Source organism: Lynx rufus, unplaced genomic scaffold (genome assembly GCF_022079265.1).
Source record: "Lynx rufus isolate CCGP_SWC_20201006 ecotype Redwood Valley unplaced genomic scaffold, mLynRuf1.p SCAF_7, whole genome shotgun sequence".
Taxonomy (NCBI): domain Eukaryota; kingdom Metazoa; phylum Chordata; class Mammalia; order Carnivora; family Felidae; genus Lynx; species Lynx rufus.
This window is the reverse complement of record NW_025814889.1, coordinates 132,780,715-132,794,141: the sequence shown is the minus strand read 5'-3', so window position 1 is coordinate 132,794,141 and position 13,427 is coordinate 132,780,715. Positions and strand designations below refer to the sequence as shown.

At 49.9% G+C, this 13,427-nt stretch overlaps 1 long non-coding RNA gene across 1 annotated transcript; it reads right to left on the bottom strand.

Annotated features, from left to right (window-relative positions):
• Nucleotides 1-283: 283 nt before the first annotated feature.
• LOC124502708 (uncharacterized) lies at nt 284-13,141 on the bottom strand. The gene is made up of 3 exons (XR_006959984.1): nt 13,073-13,141; nt 12,572-12,758; nt 284-743 (listed from the first exon to the last, which is right to left on the bottom strand). It is a non-coding gene; the product is annotated as an uncharacterized LOC124502708 (long non-coding RNA).
• Nucleotides 13,142-13,427: the final 286 nt, after the last annotated feature.

Below are 13,427 nucleotides of genomic sequence, written 5' to 3'. Positions count from 1 at the left end.
CCAGTGTGGAAAACAGTAAGGCAGCTCCTCAAAACTTTAAACATGGAATTTCCACATGGTTCAGCAATCCCACTTCTGGGTACAATACACCCCCAAATTGAAAGCTGGGTCTTTTTTTTTTTTTTTTTAAGGTTTATTCATTTATTTTGAGAGACAGCGCACATGAGCCCGGGAAGGGCAGAGAGAGAGGGAGAGAGAGAGAGAATCCCAAGCAGGCTCCTTGCGGCTAGCGCTGAGCCCGATGCGGGGCTTCGATCCCACGAACTGACATCATGACCTGAGCCGAAACCAAGAGTCTGTCGCTTAACCGACAGAGCCACCCAGGTGCCCCTGAAAGCAGGGTTTTGGAACAAATATTGATGCCCCGTGTTCATAGCGTCAGTATCCACAATACCCAAAAGGCAGAAGCAGCCCAAGGGTCCACTGATGGATGAACTGTCCGTACATACTTGGGAATACCATTCAGCCTTAAAAAGAAAGGAAATACTGACGTGTGCTCCTACATGGGTGAACCTTGAAGACGTTATACAGAGTGAAATAAGCCAGTCACGAAAGGACCAAATGCTGTATGATTCATCCCACTTACATGAGGTCTCTGGCAGAGTCAAGTTCATAGAGACACAAAGAGTGGTGATTGCCGGGAGATGGGAGATGATTGTTGAACGGGCGTGGTTCCAGTTGGGGAAGACGAAGGGTCCTGGAGAGGGATGCCGGTGAAAGTCGCACCGTACGCGGTCAAGTTTCTGGTAGGCATATTTTACGGTAATGATTAAAAAAAAAAAAGGAATTAGGAGGTGGGGAGCAGGCGCTGGGGGGTTGGATAGAGCATGGGCTCTGGAGTGATGATGAACTGTGTGACCTCAGGCAAGTTACTTGACCTTTCTGTGCCTTCATGTCCTTAGCTGTAAAAGTGAAATGAACAACAGACACATGCACACACGCGTGCACGCGTGCGCGCGCACACACACACACACACACACACCCTGGCCCTTGTTGTTGGCAGGATTATAGGAGCTCCTAGCTGCAAAGTGCTTAGAACGCACCTGCACAGAGTGGTCACGGTTGCCCTTCTCTTTTCTCTTTTTTTTCAGATGAGGAAACTGAGGCACAGAGAGGTAAGTAAACCTTTCCAAGATCACACAGCTGAAGAGTGGCAGGACAAGGGTTGAGCTCCAGAGCCTGGGCTGGGTGGCCACTGGGAAGTTCCTGAGGTCTTTGGAGGGCGGAGGGTGGGGAAGGATTTGCATGGTCTCCTCCCCACCAACGTTTTTTCAGAACCTGTGAGGCTGGGGTGGGAGGACCAGGGCAGGGCAGGGCAGGGCAGGGCAGGGCAGGTGGAGGGCAAGGGCCACAGCATTTGTTCCCTGCAAAGCAGAGGCAGGGTCCTTAGAGGGTTGTCACCAACAGGATGAGCAGGCCGGGCCTCATTCCTCACCAGGGCTCAGCCCCCTTACCCCTTGGGGGCTGGGAGCAGGGCAGCTGGGCCCAGGGAGGGAAAGACCCAGAAGTCTGAGGAGAGAGGCCTTCCTGTCCCACTGCAGAACGTCCTGGGCCCTCCCTCCTCCGCATTCCCATGGGTCACCACCAACACTCTCCCGCTCTTGTGACACAGGAGTCTGTCGGCAGGTAGTGGCCCGCTCTCAGGGCAGGATCCTTGGGTGGAAAAATGGCTGCCCGAACGACCGCCAACAACTCCTCCCGTCGCTGTGGCTCGGCCGTACAGTCCACGATATCGCCTCCCCAGGGTCTGGGTGGCCTGTGCGCGACTCTGATCACTAGGATACTTGGAAGTGACTGAGAGGTTTCAGGCCTAGGCCTTAAGAGGCTTTACAGCATCCATTTTCTCCAACTTTGAAGCCAGAGGCCGTGTAAGGAAATAGGGTGACCCCATTAGAGAAAGGCTTGCATGGAGGGAGGGGTCCTAGAAACCATGAAGGGAGGAGAGAGGCCCAGCCCGTCCCTGGTCGCTGAGCCACCCCCACTACAGCCCCAGACACGTGAGGGAGGCTGGTCGGGCACCCCATATGACGACGCACGCAGTAGGGATGAGGGGTCCCTGCCGAGCCCCGCCCAGACTGCAGAATCATGAGCAAACCCATACTGCTGGTTGCTCGGGGCCACGATGCCTGGGGTGTGTTTGTTACACGGCATTAGATAACTGATACACTTCAAGTCATGAAGTCTTGTTTCTCAAGTCTTAGGATCACAGCAACATGACAGACTGTTACATCCACCCGACTCCTGAAACAATGCTGTGGGCACCAGTGACAGTCACAACAAAGTTTACTGCCATGAGAGGCAAGGCCAACCGATCGGGACCAACACTCTTGACCAGAGTGCTGTCTCGAACAGCTGAGTTTTCAGAGCTGACCACATCGTCTTATCATCACCTGGGAACAGAACCAAGAAATAGTTCCCAGATGGGGGTGGACACAGTTCTGACTTGCCCTTGCCCCAATCCAATCAAACACTAATCCAGTTGATTTTCCTTGAACTTTTGTTCCCTTGATTGATAGGACAAGGCTGTTATCTCTTAATCTACAGTGTTAAAACAAAGCTGTTATTTCTCAAGCCTATAGGTTAGCCCTACACTACAATTTAACCCTTACAAGACCAAGTTCAAGTCTCACTTCCACTGCCGATCTGGGCAAGTCACATCACCTCTCTGGGGCTTGGTTACCCCCCAAACAGCGATACCGACAGGCACCACCTGGCTTGGGGTGAGGGCGCAGAGCGAGTACATGTGGCGAAGGGAGCGCCAACCGGCCCGGAGGTTGTGCTTGAGAAGCGAGAGCCCAGTATGGAGGCCCGGCCTCTCTGGCTCCCTGGGCCAGCAGCCCTGCCCCACAGAATGATGCCTCTTCCTGACTGGAACCGTGGCTGGTCCGACTGCTTTCCACGCCACCTGCTGAGGTGGATGGGGGGGGGGGGGACGGCAAAGTGGGTCATTTTTCTCCATCTCAGGGAAGTCATCAGACTCCAGGAGTTTGGGTTTTTTGAGTTGAAAAGCGCTCCAGGACCGAATCAAGCAGACCCCTCCCCAACTGGCCCAAATTTCTAGGGAATGGAGACACCGAACTTCACGAGCACTGTGTCTACACATGAACGATATCATTGCTGAACCTCCAGCCATCTAGTGAGGCAGATGCTTATGGCCCCAACTGACAGAAGAGAAGGTTGAGGCCCAGAGACAAAGTGACTTCCCCACGATCACGGAGCTTGTGACTCACCCTGGTCCTGGTGGCTGCACATATGTCCTCCTCCCCACCCCCGTTGACCTCGGTCCTTTCCTGCTCTGGGACAGCCACCGATGAGCGAGTGGCCACCAGCCAAGGCTAAGAGGCCAACTGCAGGGGTCACATAGGCCATCCACTGTCATACCTCTGCCAGTGCCACCAGACCCCCGCTGCCCACCTGTCCCCCACTGGGCTCACTGGGTCAGGTGTGGACAGGCTCAGGAAGTCCACAGAACCCAGGGGCAGTGGGAGCCCACCAGCCCAGAGCAGAGTGGCATCCAGCCCCCAGCTCTCCCCTTCTCACGGGGCACCTCCCCCTTCCCCCACTGGCCCATTTTTGGCTCTCCTGTTGGACAAACTGCCAGAAAGTGGGGGGGGGGGGCTGTGTGCAGCTACTCCCAAGGGACCGTGGGGCCAAATTTCTACACAGGAAGGGCTTGTGCAGGGTGGGGTGATCTTAAGGAAGGGATGTTTTGTTTGGTTTTGAAGTAAGCTCTATGCCCAGCATGGGGCTCGAACTCATGACCCCGTGATCAAGAGCCGCATGCTCTCCTGACTAAGCCAGCCAGGCGCCCCAGGAAGAAATGCATCTTAAGCTGCCCTCATAGCAAGCAAGTCTCTTGGGGCTGATGGAGACGGGGGTTACCCAGACCCCCTGAAGACCACCCTGGTGCCATTAAGACTGCTGTCCACAGATGCCTGTCCACAGTGGGGGGTCCCCATCAACCTGGCCTCGGCTTTGCCCTCCCTCTCCCCCACCCCTCCCTCCTTCCTGTTGGCCTGGACACACGCATTGCTCACTGCTTGACGTCTCCTGGAAGCCTTGTCCCCAAATGCTGGCCTTGCCTTTATCTTGTTGGTCATCTCCGCACAGGAAGGAGCCTGGGTGGGTGCCAGGGCTGCCTAAGTAGATTATGTCACTCACCCCAGGGCGGTGGGTGGTTCAAAGCAACTGGGTCCTCGGGCTAGCCCCCGGGGGGCCCGGTCCCCGAGCTATCTTTGCAACCAGACCCCAAAGAGGAAGCAGAGGCCCAGAGACGGGAGTGACGGGTTCACGCCACACAGTGAGGGGGATGGAGCTGAGCCCAGAATCCCGTCCAGCTGCACCCCGCCCCCCAAAGCTGCTTCCGGACCACATTCTCAGCAACTCACAGCAAATGGCTCCTATGGAGCTTAACGAGGCATGTGAGGTGACCCCCACCACCCACCCCCCGTTTCCAGTGGCCACGGCTCCTCGGCCTCCAAGACTATCACCAACTGGAAAATATTCGTGCCCAGTAGAGGACGGTTGACCCACCGTGATCTGCTCTTCCTACCCCCTTCGGAGGGACCACCTCTACTGTAGTGTGGAAACTGAGGCGCAGAGAGGTTTGGAACACCCAGAGCTGGCAAATATGGAGCCAGCCCTGAACTTCAGGTCTCCTGCTTTCCCGCCGTTTCCTCTGGCACCCAACTCAGAGCAGGGAGTGTCTGCGAGCCACGAAGCCAGCCTCGTCTGTCCCCTCCGCCTCCAGCCGGAAGGTCACATCGATGAGGAGTGTGGGGAAAGCTGAGGGCAAAGTAGACCTAACACCAGCGACCCCACCCCCACCCCACCCCCAGGGTGGGATATGTGTGATATTCCTCAGACACTCCCACCTACCCAAGAACAAAGGAAAGGGGTTAAAGTGCTTGCCATGGTGATGTGGGAAACTGAGGCAAATGAAAAATGAAATTATGTCAACTGCCCCAGGACCTATGCTGGCAATCCTACTCCAAGCCTATGGCCCCCGATAAGCATCTGAAGGCTCTCACGACTGAGGTGTTATTAAACAGTTAACAGCTAACCCCCCAAGGTCCTGGAAACCTTGCTTCCAAAATACCTTAGAGACACTCTATCCCTGAGCCCCTCCCAACCTGAGGGAGTGTAATGAGTTCCCATCACGACCCCAGGGCAGCTCTTCCAGCCCACGGGTCCTGTCCTCGTGCTTTAATAAAATGACCTCTGTGCACCAAAGGCGTCTTCAAGAATTCTTTCTTGGCCGGCGGCTCCAGACCACCCCGCCATCACCCCAAACCTTCATCATATGCCGCCCAGTTTGTCGGACTAGAGTCTTTTCATCTGGACTCTGAGCTTCGGTGCACATTTGGTGAGTATACCTTCTCTTCCTTTCCTCTCATTTCAGGGGCCTTTTGAGGAGGGTGGTCCTATTGGGTCACTTTCGTGTCGATTGCTCAGGCTGCAATCCTCTAGCCCGTGGCAACTCTTCTGGGAGGAGAAATCCTGCCTTTTGGCTGCAAGTTAGTACCCTGGCCGGGATGGTAATAAGACCCAGGAACCTGATGCCCTCTCTTTAGTCCTGTCCATCTTCAGAGTTGTCTGTCTTGGGCACGGGACAGCCACCTAAGCCACCAGGACGCCTGCCAATCTTAAGACTCCCGCGTGAGGTTTCCTCCTCACTGATCTAACGTGATCCCCTCATCTCTGGTCTAGCCGCTTCTGTCAGGGAGACCTCCACTGAGAGCTGGTGGAAACCAGCACCCGATTGAATTAAGACCCAACCGGGGACTATTTCCTAGGGAAGTTGTCTATAAAGCGTCATCACGGAGGCAGCTTAGCTCCTAGAAGGAGGTCACTCTCTGCTGGTTTCAAGGACTTGGCAATGGGCTGGAGGCAGTAAGGGAATTTAATTTTTCATTTGCCTGAGTTTCCCACAACACCATGGCAAGCGCTTAAACCCTTTTCCTTTGTTCTTGGGTAGCCGGGAGAGTCCGAGGAATATCCCACATATCCCACATATCCATATGTGTTGGAATGTCGCTTAGATTATGATGGATTTCTGTCTTTACCGCTTTCTGTCAATGTCCTCTGCTCGCTACTACTTAAAATTGGGTAATTCCCCCTTGTAAAACTTTTCTAGTGTTTTCCATGGGTTAAAAATGACAGGTTGTTCAAGCAACTAAGGCATGGCCTCTGCGGCATGTTCTTCAAAGACTAATCAGGGCATGACCATCAGGGAATGTTCTTCAAGGCACAGCCTTTTAGGGCACGGCTTTCAAGGTATTTTGGTCCATACGCCAGGCACCCATCTGTAGTCCAGAATGCAATGGGGAAGTGGGGGGACACTAACATCCCTCATTCAGGAGCCCTTAGTCGGCTGGTTGGTGGTCATAGCAATTTCTTTCGAGGGACACCTGGGTCGCTTTGACACCAGGAACCTCTGACATATCCTGCTCATAGGACACCACCCACGTCGGAGGGGATTCTTAGGGGTAATGGACTTTCTCTCTCTCTCTCCTTTTCCCTGTAGGAGCATGGGAGCTTCTCTTCGGTCCCCGAGAGATGCCTTTTTAACCCACTGGAAACAATCTGGCTTCCAATATGTAGAAAGGATTGATTTCCTGTAACCCTGAGTGGCCTTAGTAAACGGAAAATGTATGGAGGTACCCTAGGGCCAGGCCTTCACGGCTACCTGGCTCCAATGGCCTCTTGCAGAACGTGTTTGGTCAGTAACCAGGCCAGTAAACTCCCTCCTGATATATTGGATGGTAATTGTCTAAACAGGCCTCCTCTTAATAGAACCCAGGTCGCTGGAGGAAACACAGACCATCCCTGACAAAGGGGACGCCGACTCTCTCTCTCTGTTCCTCTGCCTAATAGATGTGAGGGCTTCTCCCTCATCCAGTTCCCGGGTTACCAGCTATAATTGGAGCCAACTGTGGCCAGTCCACCTTGGGATGGGGACTTTAAGGAATATTCCCAAGCAGCTGCTGAAGCTCCATTTGTTTTGGGGAAATTCCTGGTCTTTTCTGGCCTGATGTGGACTCCATATTTCCACTTTGGTGGAAGAAACATGGCGTCTGCTCCTCTGTCGGAGCTCAGGTTTTGAATCGGGTTTTCCTTCTCTGCTTCTGCTAGCACCTTGCCTTTCCTTCCCTCCCGTCCCCCTCCAGTTTCTGCACCAACTTGGGTGTGGTCTACATAACTGGTTCCTATCTATACCATCCTCAATGCCTCAGGCACCATTGGCTCCCCCTCCCACCCTCGAGGTCAAGGAGCAAAGAGCACCCCCTTGGACCACCCACTTCAGATACCCCCACTGGTGTCCCAGGTGAAAACTGACAATGGGGATAAATTGATTGACTTTTAAGTGGACGCGGGGGAAACATATTCGGTGTTTAAACTGATTTCAGTTTGGGGTGCCTGGGTGGCTCAGTCGGTTAAGCGTCCGGCTTCGGCTCAGGTCATGATCTCGCGGTCCGTGAGTTCGAGCCCTGCGTCGGGCTCTGTGCTGACAGCTCAGAGCCTGGAGCCTGTTTCAGATTCTGTGTCTCCCTCTCTCTCTGCCCCTCCCCTATTCACGCTCTGTCTCTCTCTGTCTCAAAAATAAATAAACATTAAAAAAAAATTTAAACTAATTTCAGTTTGTTGGACCTGGTCTTTAAAGTTATCAGCATTAAATATGAAACTTTCATTCTACCAAGGTTGACTAAAGGTCAGATAAGCTCATGTTATCTCTGTTGCAATTTGTTAGCAAAAAGATGACTTAAAATGATAGTTAATTTTGTCTGTCTCAAAGTTTTCATGGGTAATTGTTAAGATAGCTTTCAAAGTCTTTGGTAACCTGAAACTTTAAAGTTTTGGTTGCATGACAAACCAGATTAAATTCATTGGACATCTAGGTCTTTTCCAGATAGGATGGAGCGCTAAAGCTTTGATTACCGAACGTAGGTTTGTACTTATTGCACAGAAACTAAGGCTATTTGGGTCTATCGGAAAACATGCTTTGTGCTTAATTGGCTCATGAATTTACCATCTAAAAAATTCTGGTGTAAACACCTCTTGATTACTGAGTCCTCAATTGGAGACTAAGGTTTCCTAAGAGTTAAAATTCTGCTAAGTGTACTTAAGACTGATGGAAATAAGGAAAGCAACCCTGTATGTAGGAAAGTGGGAGATATGTAAGAAAAATATAAGGAATGGAAATACATTTTTTGTTGAGGGTAAAAGAAAGTAATTCTGTCCTAAACGAGACTGGTTGTTGGAGAGAAATGGCTTTGGGACGAAGTTTGAAGGCAAAGGAAAGTTGTAGAAGGTTCGTGAAGGGAAATCTTCGGAAAGGAATTGTGCTCAGGACAGACTAAGGTTGAGATGAATGGAATTGTAAAAGTACACTGGTATAAGGTTGAAATTCTGCTTTTCTCTCTGTTCAGAAGACAAAGTTTTCTTGGACTGTTGATCTGCTCTTGATAAGAAAATGTAAATAAAGGCTTTTTTTTCTCTTTGGTCGGCCGGAGATACCAAAGCTTTAGGTTTCTTCTTTATCAGGTCTTTGATTACTTAGTTAAAACTTCTCAATGTTAAAGGAGCTAGGTTTTGCTAACAACGATATAATGCTATCCATTCGCCTTCAGGATCTTTTATTGCCACTTTGGTTGAATAAACAAAGTTTTAAGATTTGTAATGATCTGTAATCCTATTTTGGACGTGCTTTATGGGTTTTTAAAGTTTTAACAAACTTCCCAGGATTTAAACGGTAAATTAAGTCTTTTGACCAATTAGGCCCTTTTATTTGGGATGCTAAGTTACTTGGAAACCACTGTCATACAACGGTAAACCTTAGGTTGTATTGCACAAGTAAATGTTGTAACTGCCCAAATATGTATGCAATTCCTAAAGTTTTAATGTTTCGGTATAAGGTCATCACTTCATATTCTGATTACTTGAAGTGTTATGTGTCACAGAAATAACTGAATTTGTCAATTGCATCATAATGAACTCTCATCAGATCTTTAACAATGTCCGTTTCTGAGATTTGGTCATTTATAATTGTTCTTATTCTCTCACAAAACGTGTTTCTCCTTCAAGGAGATTTATAAAAAGAACTTTTGGGACAAATACAGGTATTTGACATCTTTAAGATTAATACCAAAATGGGTAAGAATTTCCAGAACTAAAAAGCTGCATTCACACCGAACAAGAATTCGAAACATGGGACTCAATGAACTGAGGAAGATTATAGTCTTGTGACTCTTGTTGGAAATAATGGCTGGTTCTCTGTTTCCTCTTCCAGATTAAGGAAACTTTCTCTTACGATATCTGTGATATACAGAAATGTCATCAAGTACTCAGTTGTAAACTGAAGCATTTATCTTTTCTCTCTCCCCAAACCCTCTGAAATGCAAAAGCTCTCCAATGAATATCCTTTCCTTCGCGGCAATTACAATTGTTTGCATAAGTTCAATAAGAATCTGTTCATCTTGTCACAGGTCACCGTTGGAAATACTGGTTATTTTACCAAGGCTTTGACTGGAATGTCCTATTTGAGATTAACACGCATAGACTCAGATATGACCAGACAGCTTTAAGGAACTAAGGTTGGCTTTATGAAACACGGAGCCATAAAGTCCCTTGGAAATGTTGGCCGGATACCTTGCTTACAGAGTTCCCAGCACCCTCCCCAGGTGAGCAAAGAAGGTCACTTCCTGGCAGGTGCAGGGACCTCAGGGTATCTTGGAGACCTCGTGAAGAGGAATTCGTCCAATTCCACGGGTACTGCAGGCCTTGTCTGATGGCAAGTGCTTGGCTTGGCTTCTGGCCTGGAGAGGCTACAAAAGTTCAGTCTGGAGATTCCTTATAAAGGGTTCCAGCAAAGCAAACTTTCAAAGATCCTCATGAGCAATCGTTATTCTTGCTGAATTTATGTAAATACTTAGGCCAGGTTTGTTAAGACTGGACTTGTTCTACAAATGCATGGGTGTCGACTTGGCTATCTCTGGAAAGGGGGGTTTTTAGAGAGAAAAACTACGTTTCAACAACGCACCGTTATGGATGTTAAATTCTAGTTCTGATCATCTTGAAATGTTTGTTGTTTGCCTAGACTAGACAGCTTGAGGTAAACTTCAGAAAAATTGTCACAATATGTCACGTATAGACCATCTTCTGTGCTGCTTGTTGTTCTGTGGGGATAATAATATGACCCCATGGGCATATGATTATTTAAACAACCGGAAAATGGGATGGATTCCCCCAATACTTGTATCCAAAGACTTTTCTCACTGGAGACCTTTCGATAGATAAAGACTATCGTCTTTATTACTCACTTGAGGCCTGGTTAATTCATAAATCTCTAACCATGCAAGCCATACCCTCCCTAAACCTGATCTGACAGTTACTAGAAACCCACCCCATATAAACCCAGGAGATCTGGTTTATTCAAAAGATGGAAAGTCTAAGACAACAGGGGACTTAACTCCAAAATAAAAGGGCCCCTACTGGGCCGAATTAGGCAGTAAAGTGAGAGGGGCATTCTTCGTGGGCTCTTGTATCTAAAATAAAACTTGCAGCCCCCTTCCAGGAAATCAATTAGCAACCTTACGTGCCTTCTTTTTCCCGGGAATCTGTGCGAGCCCTCAAACTTCCCTTAGGATGGTTGTACCTTTCTTTTTCATTCTCCTTTCCCAATTTCTACTGATAATTCCTTCTTACAATGGGCCGTCCCACAGGGTCACAGCAGACCTTTGAGTTACAGGCCAGAAAGACCAATCTGATTCCTGGGGCCTGTTCCCACTCTCATCCGAGGATGCTTCAAGCCTGACATCTAAAAATCTCACGGGCAGCCCTGGGAGACACGGGGTTTGTAGTTTGCTGTAACCATTAACCCGTATGTTTCTTGTTTCTGTAAAAGTACCTCTTATTCATTGCCTGATTGCTTACTGAACAAAACAGAGTCTATAGGATGGCTAAACACCACTTGTCATATGGTTAAGGCCTAAACGACTCTCAAAATAGCATTATGTTATCAAATACTAGAAGTAACTCGAATGCGGGAAACAGTTCTATAAAATAGAATGGCATTACACATTTTAGCTGCTGCACGAGGTGGAACTTATATTCTCCTAAAAACAAAATGCTGGGGCGCCGGGGTGGCTCAGTCAGTTAAGTATCCGACTCTCGGTTTCGGCTCAGGTCATGACCATGACCTCAGGGTTTCGTGAGTTCCAGTACCACATCCAGCTCTGTGCTGACGGTGCAGAACCCGCTTGGGATTTTCTCTCTCTCTCTCTCTGTCCCTCCCCTACTCATGCTGTCCCTGTCCCTCTCAAAATGAATAAATAAACTTAAAAAATTTAAAAACAAAACAAACACCCCCACCCCCCCAAACGCTGTATATACATTCCAGATTACCGCAAAAATATTTCTGGATTTCTAATTGACATAAATACTCAAATTGGTGCATTAAACAATCCCTCTTTCTCCTTGAATGATTGGTTAAACATCTAGATTGGAGGACTTTTGTCAGCTACCGAAGGACTTTCCTTTGGGCTAATCTTTCTAGTTATTCTAATTATGTTTTGCTGTTTTCTCCCGTGTCTCTCTGCCTGGTCCCAAGACCCCATCAGTGCAATGACTTCAAGCCAACAGATGATCCTTTCTACTCAAGGAGGTGCATACACGTTGCCCACGTTGGATTCAGCTGCCTCTATGTTTTTGTCACTCCTCGGTATGTTCCCCGACTGACCAATATTGACTTATAGGTAGGGATGTCTCTGAGGCCCTCCACCTTCAGCCACCTTAAAGATTTAAGGGTCAAAACTGTTCAGGGGGGATATGATGAGGGAGCATGGGGCAAGCTGAGGGCAAAGTGCAGCTAACAGCAACCCCCCGCCCCCCAGGTGGGATGTGTGTGATATTCCTCGGACGCTCAAGAGCAAAGGAAAGGGGTTAAAGTGCTTGCCATGGTGATGTGGGAAACTGAGGCAAATAAAATGAAATTCCCTTACTGCCTCCAGCCCATTGCCAAGTCCTTGAAACAGGCAGAGTGACCACCCTCTAGGGGCTCAGCTGCCTTGGTGATGACACTTTGCTAGGGGGCAAAAGAGAACCTTGGCTTAACATTGTCCCAACCTCCAGGATCCTGTAAATCTACTTCCTTTAAGTCAACTGCCCCAGGACCTATGCTGGCAATCCTACTCCAAGCCTATGGCCCCCGATAAGCATCTGAAGGCTCTCACGACTGAGGTGTTATTAAACAGTTAACAGCTAACCCCTCAAGGTCCTGGAAACCTTGCTTCCAAAATACCTTAGAGACACTCTATCCCTGAGCCCCTCCCAACCCGAGGGTGTGTAATGAGTTCCCATCACGACCCCAGGGCAGCTCTTCCAGCCCACGGGTCCTGTCCTCGTGCTTTAATAAAATGACCTTTGTGCACCAAAGGCGTCTTCAAGAATTCTTTCTTGGCCAGCGGCTCCGGACCACCCACCATCACCCCAAAACTTCGTCAACGTGGCAGACCCCAAAGGGGTCTGTCACCTGGTCTCCTGGCCAGAGCAGGGCACAGGCCAGGCCTCTTACCTTTGTGTTTGTAAACAACTATGAGATTCTGGGTCTCCCGCTCTGGAACCGGCATAAGGGCTGCTTCTAAATGGGGCCAGGATGACATTGACTTCTCCCGCCCTGGGCTGCCCCGTTCCAGCCGCCCAGGGGGATTCTGGGCCTCGCCGATCTCTGCAGTGTTCTCTCCCATCACTTTGAGCCCGTCCTACAGGAAGAGAAGCGGAAGCTCAGAACTGGACCATGTCCTGTCTGAGATCTCACAGCCACACCTTGTCATGTGATGGCCAAGTGGGGACAGAGGCCTGGGCATGTGCCTCAGGAGCACATCCCCAAGCTTTGTGGCCTTGGGCAAGCTGCCGGACCTTGGGCAAGCTGCCCGACCTGGCGCTCCCTTTTCCTGAGGCCACACTGAACATGGCTTTCCTTTCACTGGGGCTGCGGGGTGGCCAGGGTACGAAGCTCACAGCAGGCCTGACCAGCCAGGCAGCCTTCCCCAGAGGGCCTGGATCCTGGACTTACCTGAGGGCCCAGAGGTGTCATAAGGACCCCTCCTGGCGATTTCTTTTGTTTTCCTCCTGGCCCTTGCTGCTTGCCATCATATGATACACTCACCATTTCCTGGTTTATTGTCCTTCTCCCCACTGGGCAGGGCCAAAGCTTTGTTCCTCATCTGTGGGATCCTAGTCAGGCACGCAATGCTATTTACTAAGTGAATGGCTGTGGGGGAGGGCAGCCTGAGGCCAGTCAGAGGTGTGGTGATGCCGGGAGAGGTGATGGTGGCCCGGCCGGGGGAGGTGGGGCCGGAGGAGGAACTGATACTGTCCCGGGTGGGTGGGTGGGTGCCGGGGAGGAGGAGGGTGACGGGGCCGACTGC